The 12,001-nt window shown below is 36.2% G+C and overlaps 1 protein-coding gene across 7 annotated transcripts in view; it reads left to right on the forward strand.

The window, feature by feature from the left end:
• Nucleotides 1-12,001, forward strand: part of LOC145664380 (uncharacterized) — a 161,255-nt gene that overhangs the window by 86,899 nt on the left and 62,355 nt on the right. Inside the window, exon 8 of one of the 7 annotated variants that reach the window (XM_081731036.1) lies at nucleotides 1,929-2,328. The exons of the other annotated variants lie outside the window; for them this stretch is intronic. The gene's annotated coding sequence lies outside the window, so the exon portion shown is untranslated. Of the gene's footprint in view, nucleotides 1-1,928; nucleotides 2,329-12,001 lie in introns of those variants that run through there. 7 annotated transcript variants of the gene reach the window in all.

Here is a 12,001-nt window from a genome sequence, read left to right on the forward strand (position 1 = left end):
ACGTGGCAATAATAACATTTTTTCTCGGTCAGAAGCCTCTAGTAATTGGAAAGTCTGTTCCAAGTTTTCGAGAAATGAACTAGCTTGTCCGAATTCCCCCTAAACATGGGTAAATTCCGAATTTCTGACAATCGGATACTGATATGTTTATTGCAGTTTGCTGTGTCCGCACATCCATTGGTGTTCTGAGGAGTGTCACACTCTAATACGGGACCCTTTCCGTCGGTGAATTTTGTCCAAAACTTACAATATTATTTAAATTTTGACCTAATGAAGGTTTCTCGGAGATGGTAGTCCCCGTACGATTGTGCCCCTCCTCCAGAACTCCAACGCTCGTACGCACCCCACTCGGAATAGCTTGAACTGACATTAGTGGAACATGCGTGAGTTGGCAACACTGATGTGGCAGACAGGTCGAACTTGTCAAAGGAACGTGGCTAATTACTCCTTCGTTTCTCTTTCCATCAATTCTTTCATCCATCCGTCTCATCACTTCATTTGGCATATGCATGTGACTGGAAGGTTGGGTGACATTTTCACAGATTATATCCCTGGCCGTTGACAGGCACCCCGACACTGTCACTGTAGTGATGGCTCCAGTTTCCCTAACCGAAGATACTGGAACCTCCACTAAAGCATCAGAATCCGAGCCGTCTGAATCAACGGATCCAGTATACAAACGTTTCCTACTACCCTTAGGTACTCTATTCATGACGCGGTTCGTGAGAGTCTGTACTTTGACCTCAAGTCGCCGATAGTCGTCTTTTTGTTGTGATTCGAGACGTGAAATTTCCTTAGCTAGAGAGTCACATCTACGATTCACGGTGTCTTCCGACAGACGCAACTCCTTTTCCACACCCGTTACGCGCTCATCCATTGTTTCGCGGTAACTTGTGAAAGTGGACTGAAGGTCCTGGACGTCTTGACGTACCTCCTCCACGTCTTTACTCGCACGATCAAACTTCTCCGTGATTATGGTATTTGTCTCTAGCTTGAACTGTTCAAACCGATTATTGAGATCCTGAATACTATCAGTCACTTTAGAAAATCTGTCATTTATCTGCCCTAACGCAAAGTTTACATTTTCAAATCTAGTATTCACATTAGCATTAACCTGCTCTAACTGATTATTCATGTTAACATTAACTTGTTCTAACTGAGTACTGACATGAGCATTCGTATTAGCATTCACCTGTTCTAATTGTGTATTGACATTGGCAAACTTTTGATCAAATTTTTGACTTAATGTTTGTACAAATTGCTGTAAAAGTTCAGCTGGGTTAAACGTGGACTGTGACTCTACCAATTACTGCACTACAGTATCATTTCCTGCCTCGGTCACCTGCGGAAGAAGTACAAGTGAATCCCTCTCCGTGTCATTTTCTCCATTGGACGCCGGCAAGTCTACCTCTGCCGCGCGTTTTACAGTGCAATATTTACAATACTACGGTTCCGTACTTTGTTGCAGTTCGGTGACTTCCGTTTCCGATAATCCCTGGCATTGGGAATGAATCCACTGCCAATCGTCACAAAACACGCTTACTCCTTCTATTAGTTCGTCACAACTATACTTGTCCACAGACCGATTGGTCTCACTTGACTTTCTACACGACATATTTTCTCTTCCCTTTTTCAAACTTTCATAAAATTCCCCGGATCTACCAATTACTCAGACAATATGCAACTATTCCCGCTCATCTAGAAAGATTTACCACTTTCTTCAACTCGTTTTTTTTTTTTTTTTTTTTTTTTTTTGTGACCATCCTTCCTTGAGAATGATATAATCGAAACATTACAAGTTCCATCGCCGAATATCATCCAATTTTGTAAGATTTAATATATATATATATATATATATATATATAATTGTATATATTTGTATGTATATTTTCATGTCTACTGTTTTCTCGGATGTTCGCTTTCTCCAGACCAAGGTGCACTGGAGTACATCGCCAGTTTAACCAGCTATCGATCTATGTGGCCTGCACAGAAGAATAGCTCGCAACCAGAGATATACTCAATCGCTCCATAGTCATGGGAGAAAGAACCGGAACTCAGAAGACCTGCCCTACAAGTGTAATATCTAAGTGAAACTCTCGCGCAACAGAAGAAGAATAGACTAACACAAAAAATATATATATATATAAATAAAGAATCTCGAAAATTTTGGAAAAGTAAAATAAAATAAAATAAAAAAATATATATATAACTCGTGATATTCACTAATGGGTTCCCCATAACGTTTCCTTCATATCATTTCCCTTCGGTGATTCGTTTATCAGATTGATAGGAAGACGCATTATTTTGACCTTGACCAAAATCATATTGTACTATCCAGGAATAAAAAAAATATATATATTCTACTCTACTGTATCCTTTCGATATGAAATAAAACATAATTGTCAACCAGAAGCTTTTACTTGTTTCACCGAAGCTCTTCGTTATACAAAAAAAAACTGTTTACATTCACTTTATGGGCACAACGGTACATTGCATTATGCTTTAGATAGCTACATTACCTTGCATGTCACAATTTGTGACCAGACATTTTGAAATATTACACGCACACACTCTCATAACATTCATTTAAATTTATTACATATTCCCGACATTCAATATTTTATTAATATTCACTTGTTTTCAATTATATCGATGAATATGCCTCTTATTCTTGCATTCTTATCTTCCATTTAAAACATAAATCATACGTTTATGGCTGTTCACGGCAGCTACTATTATTAGGCACTTTCTTTTATATATTTATTTATATCTTGTTTAACTTAACCTATACATACTATTATAAGAAAATACACATGAAATTTCTAAAACCTTAACCTACACTAACCTAGAACACATTCACACTACACACTCACACCAACAAATTTGTTTATATGTCGTAAAAACTTTTTGGTTGGCAGTCCAGGCCAATTCTTTAATGGGAATCGAATTTGTTACTTCGTGCCTCTGCACCTTTAAAATGAATACTCGCACGGTGTCAAAAACCAGTTGCCCCTATCGAAAACTTGTGAAAACGACTCATCGTGCTTCTTTTAATCAAAGTACAGCTTCGGTTCATTTTCCAATACTCTATGGATACGTTATAGGTAAAAAAAAAAAAAAAAAAAAAAAAAAAAAAAAATATATATATATATATATATATATATATATATATATATATATATATCGTATATATGTTCGATGCCAGAGAACGTCATTCCTATCCCATTTGTCTAGCTTTGTTAGAATAGGTATCCAAACGATGCATAGCCAAATAAAAAAAAAAAAAAAATCACAATAATAAAGAATACTGCATACAACGTTACACAAGATTTAGGCTTTCTTTGAATTTCGAAGATTTAGATGGTCACTCTAAACGAAAATCTTATGCTCACATGTATATGTCAGTAGTTTGTTCTACCTTTTATTTTTTTCCCCCTTTTCTAGATAAGCTTAAGCCGTCACATATTGTCTTAGTAATTGTATAGATCCTACGGGAAAAGGGAGTAAGAATGCATGGTTTTACTATTATGATTCACTGAAAACATCATATTGGAACTATATGACTTGGTGTAATTTCGAGGTTAAAAAAAATTTCCAAATCCAGATTACCAAGTTATTTCGATTGAGCCACTTCAGAAATAAATCAAGACATTACTTACAGTTGGGTGAGTTTATATGAGCAAACAATCCAATAGTTGTCCTTATGAGTACCAGTTCCTATTGATGAAAATGGAGCTTTCTTGTTGAATATTTCATTTTCCAGTAGAAATAAATATCACACACACACTTCTAATCAAATGTAGTTAGAGTTGAACCGGTTAATATCCATTAACCATATCGGTTCTTCAAAAATTCAGAGCTCTACACATGTAGTAATCAGCTTCCGTCGACATGTCACATGCAGACGATAATCAACATTGGGCTGCTTCACTAATTCTTCTCGCTGCTTGCTCCGTTCCGTCCAAATAGATAACACAAAATCGCAAATTTTGCAACTGAACTCTTTTACATCTTTTAGTGTAAAAATTTGTTATGGAGCAGCTTTCTTTACCACTTTATTCTTACAATATCTGACGGGCAGTAACTGGGTACTGCTCTCTTGAGACTGACGCCATTAAAGTACAACAACAATGTGACGTAATAGTACGAAGATTGATGATGAGCTAATATCAGAGACTTCAAAGGAAAGCGACCAATTATAGATAATTCTGTAAATCTGTGCTACTGACGTCACACAAGCCAAAATTGAAGATGATGCACTAAAACTGAATGAATTTTGACGATTTTCTATCAAGATGGCTAAAAATCTAAAGAATTCTATGAAGGATATTTTTAGAATAAAATTTTAAAGAAATTTCTGGGAGAGTTTTCAGAATGTTTGGAGATAGGAAAGGCGTTCTACAGATGAAAAAATAAAAGAAAGAAGCAAAATCTTTAAGAAATATAGGAAATTAAGATAGAAATGAACAAAACATAGATATTAAATACGAAATAAAATCCTAAACCTATTTTAAACACTTCCTAACTTAATCCTACCTTCTAATATTACGAGCAAAATTAAATGACCACATAACATCCTTATATATCCTATGTCATATATTATTCTCCACTATTATACAGGGCGTTCGAAATTTCTAACATGATAACTCCATGTTGGGAGGTATCACCTTGATATTTGTTTTGTTGACATATTTTAGATGTTTGTAATTTTTGTGCTTTGTGAAATCGATTCTTCGTCTCAAGAGAAGATAAAATTTCATTCGTATCTCCCTACTAAAACTGGAAATAGTAAAATATTACCAATTTCTTCCGTTTTCATTATCGACCAAAGAGCAAAACTTGTTACGACGGCCAATGGCAAGCAGTTTGTTTTTGTCTTTGGTTCAGTATCCCAGCAGTAGGTATCATTTTCTCCATTAATCCTCTGCTCAAATTGTAAATGGTAAAAAATTAACCTTCTCCGGCTTCAATATTGGTTACCATAGAGCAAAAACGGAAAGAGATGGCGAGAAGCAGTTTTTTTGGACTGTACTCATTGTCGCAAGAATAGATTCCATTTTCTCCGTTAAACTCTATTCAACCAGAAGTTTTAGAAATTGCCATTTACGGTTCCACATTTCATCGTCAGAGAACAGAAATGGTAATTTAGCTAAATGCACTGTTTGAGAACCGATTCCACGTCCTAATAGTTTATTCTACTTTCACGCATATTCTTGTACTGAAACCGGAAGTGCGAGATAGCGGGTAAGTAATTGCAATTTGATACGGATGCAGCATCGGAGGAACAGGTTCTGTCTTTGATCTTATCACTCTGGTTACTTCCTGTTTGGCAGAATTTTTTCATCATTGTACAGTGTTGCCAAGTTTACCCATTCCCGTTCTGCAGGAGTGTCCTAGCAAATAAATGTCGACGAGTAATTCATCTCAATTTCCTCCTTTTACGCAGAACCGCATGAAGAGTTTTGGTAGCACCTCAATATTAGAAATCTTTGGTGAAAGGAAAACAAATCGAATATAAATCTAAGAAAGAGGTGCGGCTTGTAATAGAGCTTGTCCTTGTCCGTCATCAATGAGCAAAAAAATTTTCCCTCATGATGTTTATTTCTATGGAATCAATTTCTAAACAAGGGATCAATTTCTCAACATGTACTACAAGTATTGGCGTTTCTCAGTGTATAATAATATCGAAATACTTCAGGTGTAGTACAGATTTTCCAAAAACCTACATCTCTCTGCGAAACGGGAATATACACTCATTGCGTATTTTCTGTTCTTCGAAACATGGCAACGCTGAGCGTGAAAAACTAGTTAGAATCCCTATCTGCGAAACAGGATTCTGCCAAACGGGAACACACGATCACTGTATTGGAAACAAAGGTTATAGATATACTACTTCCAGTTTTATTATTGAATTACCATGGTTTGGAAGCTACTTATTGTAGTTTTTTCACTTTTAAGGAAACTCTCTTGTTTCCCAAAGGAAAATATTGTTCAAAAGTCTTATCACTTTATAGTACTTCTTACGTTTCCATATGTGGTATTCAAATATCCAATGAAATATTTTTTAAAAGCTTTTCTTTTCTTTTCTTTTCTTTCTTTTCTTTTCTTTCTTTCTTTCTTTCTTTCTTTTTCTTTTTTTTTTTTTTTTTTTGAAAAATATAAACTGTTTCGTGATGGATATTTTAGATATAACTTTTTAAAAATTGTAAAGTTTTATATTGTTTATATTTAATCTTTTTAAATCTTATTTGAGGCAGACGGGTATACTGTAATTTGTATTTTATAAAAATGCACAGCTGAATACATGAGTTTCCCAAAGCTACATGGTATTTCGGACTCATACAACGTTTCCTTCTAAGAGTTGAGATTGTCCCTCCAATCACGAAATTGTTTCTTCTGACTTGTTCTTACTCGAGGATCCACTAACTTCGGTAAAATACAACACATAAAATGTTTGTAATTTTGGAAACACTTTATTCAAAAAAATTCTCCGAATACATTCAAGGGATAGTTCCTTTTTTTTGTCCAAACGGCAAAGTCACACCACTGTCTACCTGTCACTTGTAACTGTCCTTGAATTTGAAAGTTATAATTATGGTTAGTTTTCAGTTTCAGCTCCTTGGTGAGAGAGTCTATGTGTAAGAAAAAATTCTTCAATTTTGTATCCGCTTCTGTTGGAGTATAATCACAAGCTGAACTTGGACATTTCACTTCCAATTCATCTTCGTTTATAAGCCCATCAGGACTGGCAGCTAACCAAAGACAGCGATTGTGAACTACAAGTGCACACCGCGTGACGTTGAAGGATGGATTCATTTTACTATACTCCTCTATCGCTAACGGCTCATGTATGATTCTATAGATCATACTGTCCGTTTGAGAAGTCTTTCTGTAAAGCAAGTTATGCACAAGATTGTGACAATTTGTGCGCTCTCTCTACCCTTTTGGCCACCAATCCAAATGAAATAGCTGTCAGCTTTTTCGTCGTTCGTGATGCCATAGCTCACTACTGGACTGCAGACATGTTTCAGTACTCAGTTTCTGAATGCCTTGCTAAGATAATTGAAAAGACTTCAACAGTTCTTCGCATTCAGATCTCAATTGTTCGAGTTTCAAATCTGGTTTTTGTAAACTTTTACCGTAACTTTCATCTTCCCCAGATGTTAGCAGACTGGAAACCCCAAACTCTAATGTCTTTTGTTTCTGTTGAGATCTACTCATACATGCAGTAGTCCTAACGCTGGCATTTTCTAGTTTTCTTTTTCTGAATGCTTCATATTTCTTGGTTACTGTATTCGGACTTCTGTGAGTGATGTTCCTTTTCACGGAATCTTGCCAACCAGGCCCCATGGAGTAATTTAAGGCTGCTGCTGTACACCTATAGTGATATGATGATTTATATGAGCGATTAAACTGTTTGCCACCTACAAGTTTTGTTACAAGGTGCATGTATGTCTCTGCAGCATTAGTAGTAGCATCTTCCAAGACGCGATCAGCTTTCCTCAACAATATGTTACCATAACTAATGATCCTGTTTTTCATGTTTCTTGAGACAACATCTTCCGAAGTAAGAAAGGAATCTGAACGACATTGTCCGGCTTTGTCACAGCTCTCAGTACACGTTTGGTGGTTTCCAAAGCAATGATTAAATACGAACTTGATCTGTTCTCGTAATTCTTCTGTATTACCTTTGGATTTTTTATTTTTGAAATTGTCTTGCGAAGGCATCTTGATACGTGGTTGATTTTGGCCTTAGATACAACTTTCTTAAAACCAGATTCGGATGATAATTTAAACAATACCTTTATGACGTTTTCTACTGCATGGTTGGCGCATTCAAATTTTTGAACTTCTGGTTCATAGTCATGGACTTCTTCATAAATAGCACTCTCCACACTAGAATCTCCATCACCCACATACTCTTTCTAAATAAGTCCATGCATTTTCTGACTTCTGTTAAGTCCCTCAACAATTATGTCACTCTCCATTGCACCTCAACTTCCACTCCAATTTCTGGCGCATGCATGATCAGCAGCTTCTGTCCCAGAATACATTGCTCTTGAGCACACATAGCAATATTTATTTCGTAATCCTACATATAATAGGTTTTTGTTTAATAACCTACTATTACCGCACAGCCAGACATAGCAGAATAACGGTGTTCATAGGATCTCTGTGACCAACCACCATCAACAATGACACGTGTGTAAGGAATACCATGGAATAATCTACCTTATGATATTGCTAATTGTTTTTCTTCTTCATCATTCTTCTTGAGTTGATTCTTCAGAAGGCCGTGTAGATTCTTCGGTCCAGTAATGTTCAGCTCCAGCAAGATCTTCTATATTAACAGTTGAGAATATAGGATGTCCGTATAATATTAGTGGTCTAATTGTCATTAGACACAGATATCTTCTGTTTGTTTCCACAAAGTGACCATTTCTAGGTAAGAGTTAGAGGGCCACAGTGGCAGCAATAGCTTTCTTCCGTAGTTGCTTTTATGTGCTTGGAGAGACAGTTTGTTGTCTAGTGTGACACCTAAGTATTGAGTCTTGGGCTTTGGATGTATATGTTGAATGCCAATCTTGATTATTTTTTGAAGGACACTCTGAATACCCCTATGATTCGAAGGTGGGTAAAAGAGGAGAATTTGTGTTTTGGAAGGTTTAAGCTCTAGTTTTCAGTTGTCGCACCACTGTTTAAAATACACAATTTGAGTCTGGATGTATTTTAGAATATATGAGACTGCTTTGCCAGTAGTCCAATATGCAGTATCGTCAGCAAAAAGACCGCGTTTTGTGTTAAGATGGTGTTGAACAGGGGTGTCATTGAAATAGATTATATATAAAATGAGCGCTATTGTTGATCCTTGTAGTACTCCTCTTTCTACATTGGTGCTGTCTGACAGTTGGTTGTTGATTTTGATTTGTGTGGTTCTTTTAGAAAGGAAATTACTGATCCATCTGATTATCGTAGTTGGCAAATTGGGATCGGTAAGTTTAATTAGCAGTCCTTTGTGCCACACAGCGTCGAAGGCGACGGTAATATCAAGAAATGCTGCTCCCCCTCTCAACCTTTTGTTGAGGGCTATTTCCGTGTCATTATATATCCTGAGTATTTGATCTATGGTGGAGTGATTTGGGCGAAATCCTGCTTGATTAGGAGTTAACTAGTTACTGGTTTCAAAATATTGGTGAAATCTATTTACCAGGATTTTTCCCATCATTTTGAAGATGGTGGAAGTGAGAGAAATTGGTCAGTAATTTTCTTGAGTTTTGGCTTTTCAGGTTCAGGTATAATTATAGTTTTACATTTCTTCCAAGATGAAAGTATGTACCCAGATTTTAAGCTTGCTGTGAAAAGTGAGGCAAGTTTACTGTATAGTATAGGGGGAGCTTGTTTCAGGTGTTTATTATTATTTTGTGTGGTCCTGGGGCGGTATTCTTTTTCTTTAAGGCGTTTGTGACTTCCTGAACTTCATCATTAAGTAAAATTTCTACGTTGCTAGGGTGATTGTCCTGTAAGTCTGCTTGGATTAGGTTAGTATGATGGTTGATGATATTTCGAATTAGAATCGCTCCAGCTTGAATTTGTTCCTGTTCTGCATTTTCGGGTGGGCTGTACCGGAATTTTTCTTTCATGATATTTGCAAAGAAATGAATCTGTTCAGTTGGAGAGAATTTTCTGTCCATCAATATTGTTGGCAAATTTCCGCAAGATTTATTATTGAATTTTTGAACTTCTTTCCAAAATAGGCGAAGGTTTTTATTTCTGGACTCATTAAGCTTGGTGCAGAGGATGATGAAGTTTTCCTCATTGTGATCGATGATATTTCTTTTAATTTCTCTAATTTCTGGGTTCCGGTAATTATAATAGATTCTTCTTAGCCAGCGTTTGTATTCAATCTTCTCAATTATATGTTTGGGGAGTCTTTTTTTTTTTTTCCTCTTGTGTTGATGGTTTTTGTAGGTATATAGTTTTTGTCTGCTTCTTCTTCTAAGATTCTGTGAGCCTATTGTTGAAGTTTTCTGTGCTTGTTGGAGTAATTTCTACACCAAGGGAAGATACTTGTGCTTCAATGTATTGTTTACATTGGTTCCAATCTGTCTCTTGGTAAAAAATTTTATTGTTTTTTGTGTAGGCGTTTCTGCTGTAATGAAGATCGTCAGTTGTATAGGAATTCCAAGGTGGCCTGATTGTAGTTCTGGCGTGATTTCTGTTTCGATTTTCATACTTGAGAGATTACCGTTGACAAGGATTTTGTCCGGTTTTATGTCCTGTTCTTTCTTGGTGTTGTGTGATGCGAGTGAGCCCATCCACTTTGATTTGGAGAAGTGAGCTGTCAATCAAGTATTCGAATAATTTCGTGCCGTTTCTGTTAACAACTGGGTCTCCCAACAGTGCGCTCTGGCAGTCGATATCACCGACTAAGAAAAGGTTTGGAAGGGTTTCTAAATAAGTGAGGAAGGGGGAGGAATTTTCAATTTTTTCATCAGGTGGGTTTTAAAGAGTTGCTATGGTGATGAGTGGTATGGAGTTTATACTTATTGTTATAGGGGAGGTCATGACATTATGTAGAGGTTGAGGGAGAGGTAGAAAGGAATGAGGGATGTGATTTTTTTAAATCATAGCCGTTCCTCCTGTTGGAGTATTTGTCATTGCGTATGGTGGGGTATCCAGGAAAATAAATTTTGCCAGTTTAGTTTCATTTAGAATTATACGCGTATCATCAGTATTACGTAGTTTAATGTATTCTTGGAGTTCGATTTTCTTTTTTCTCAAACCTTGGATGTTGGTGAGTAGTATGTTGAAGAAGTCTTGTTGTATGATGTTTGAGTGCATTATTCTGACTGTATCTTCTTTGTTTGTTCTTCCATTTGCTGTGTACAGTTTGGGGAGTAGAGAGGCGTCAAACGATGTCATCAGAAAGAGGTTCTTTTCGAACTGTGATGTGACCTTGATTTGGACAAAGAATATTTATTCTAGATTGAAAAATGGCTTCTGTCGCTTTTTTTATTTTTATTTATTTTCTTTATTGGATCTGTGAGTTCTCTCTTCTGGGGAATGGCAATTCACCCATTTCATAATTTTAGTAGTTGCTTCTTCCAGTGCTTGTTGCATAGCTGTGAGGAGTGAAGCTAGTGTGTTTTCGTTGGTGAAAGATTGACTGGGGATGTTTTCTTCTGATGAGCTTCTTCTTTCTTTCGCATTTGATGGGTTGAGTGTTTCTGTAGGTTTGTTGTCTGGTTCTATAAATATCTTGTTTTGTTGGATTTTTGAGTTTCGCCAGGGACGTTTAGGGCAAGTACTAGCTCCAGTTTTGTGGTTATCATTTTTGCATGTTACACAGAAAATTTTATCTTTGTTCGGACAGGAATGTTCAGATTTTTTTGCTATTGCATCTGTAGCAGAGTTGAGTTAAATTACATTGTTGATTAGTATGTTCACATTTAAAACATCTAGAACAGGGAGTGGGGCATCCTAGATTTTTTGATTCTTCAACAGGATGCTTACAGTATTCAATTTTAATTCCGTATAATGAGTGAATTAATTTGGGGTTCGTAGAAAAGATTCGGATAAGCGGGAGGTCTCCTTTTTCATTTTTAAATCTAGTTACGTTTGTGAAATCTGTTTTTTGTTCTGTGAGATTTTTTTTTTAATATCTCCTATCTTTTAATTAATGTTGACATCTTTTACAACGCATATGTATGTTGGCTTATTATTTTGCCTGAAGTATGCTCTGGGTTTGTGGTCAGTACAGTCCTAGGTAGCTGTCCTGCCAAAATGTTCAGCTGTATTTTTTTTTTTTTTAATTTATCTTTATCTTCTTCTGTCTCGAAAACAAGTTTATATCCATTAGTTTTCTTGTGGTTATAGATTACAAGCTTTATATAAGGAAGTTTAGTTCGTATGATATTTGCTATCTTTGTGTCAGTTAGATCGCTTCTCATGTTACTTATAAGAATTGTAGGTGAGTAGCGTCGTTGACTAATGGGGTTTC

Source organism: Thermobia domestica, chromosome 11, assembly GCF_964235325.1.
Source record: "Thermobia domestica chromosome 11, izTheDome1.hap1.1, whole genome shotgun sequence".
In the NCBI taxonomy this organism is placed as follows: domain Eukaryota; kingdom Metazoa; phylum Arthropoda; class Insecta; order Zygentoma; family Lepismatidae; genus Thermobia; species Thermobia domestica.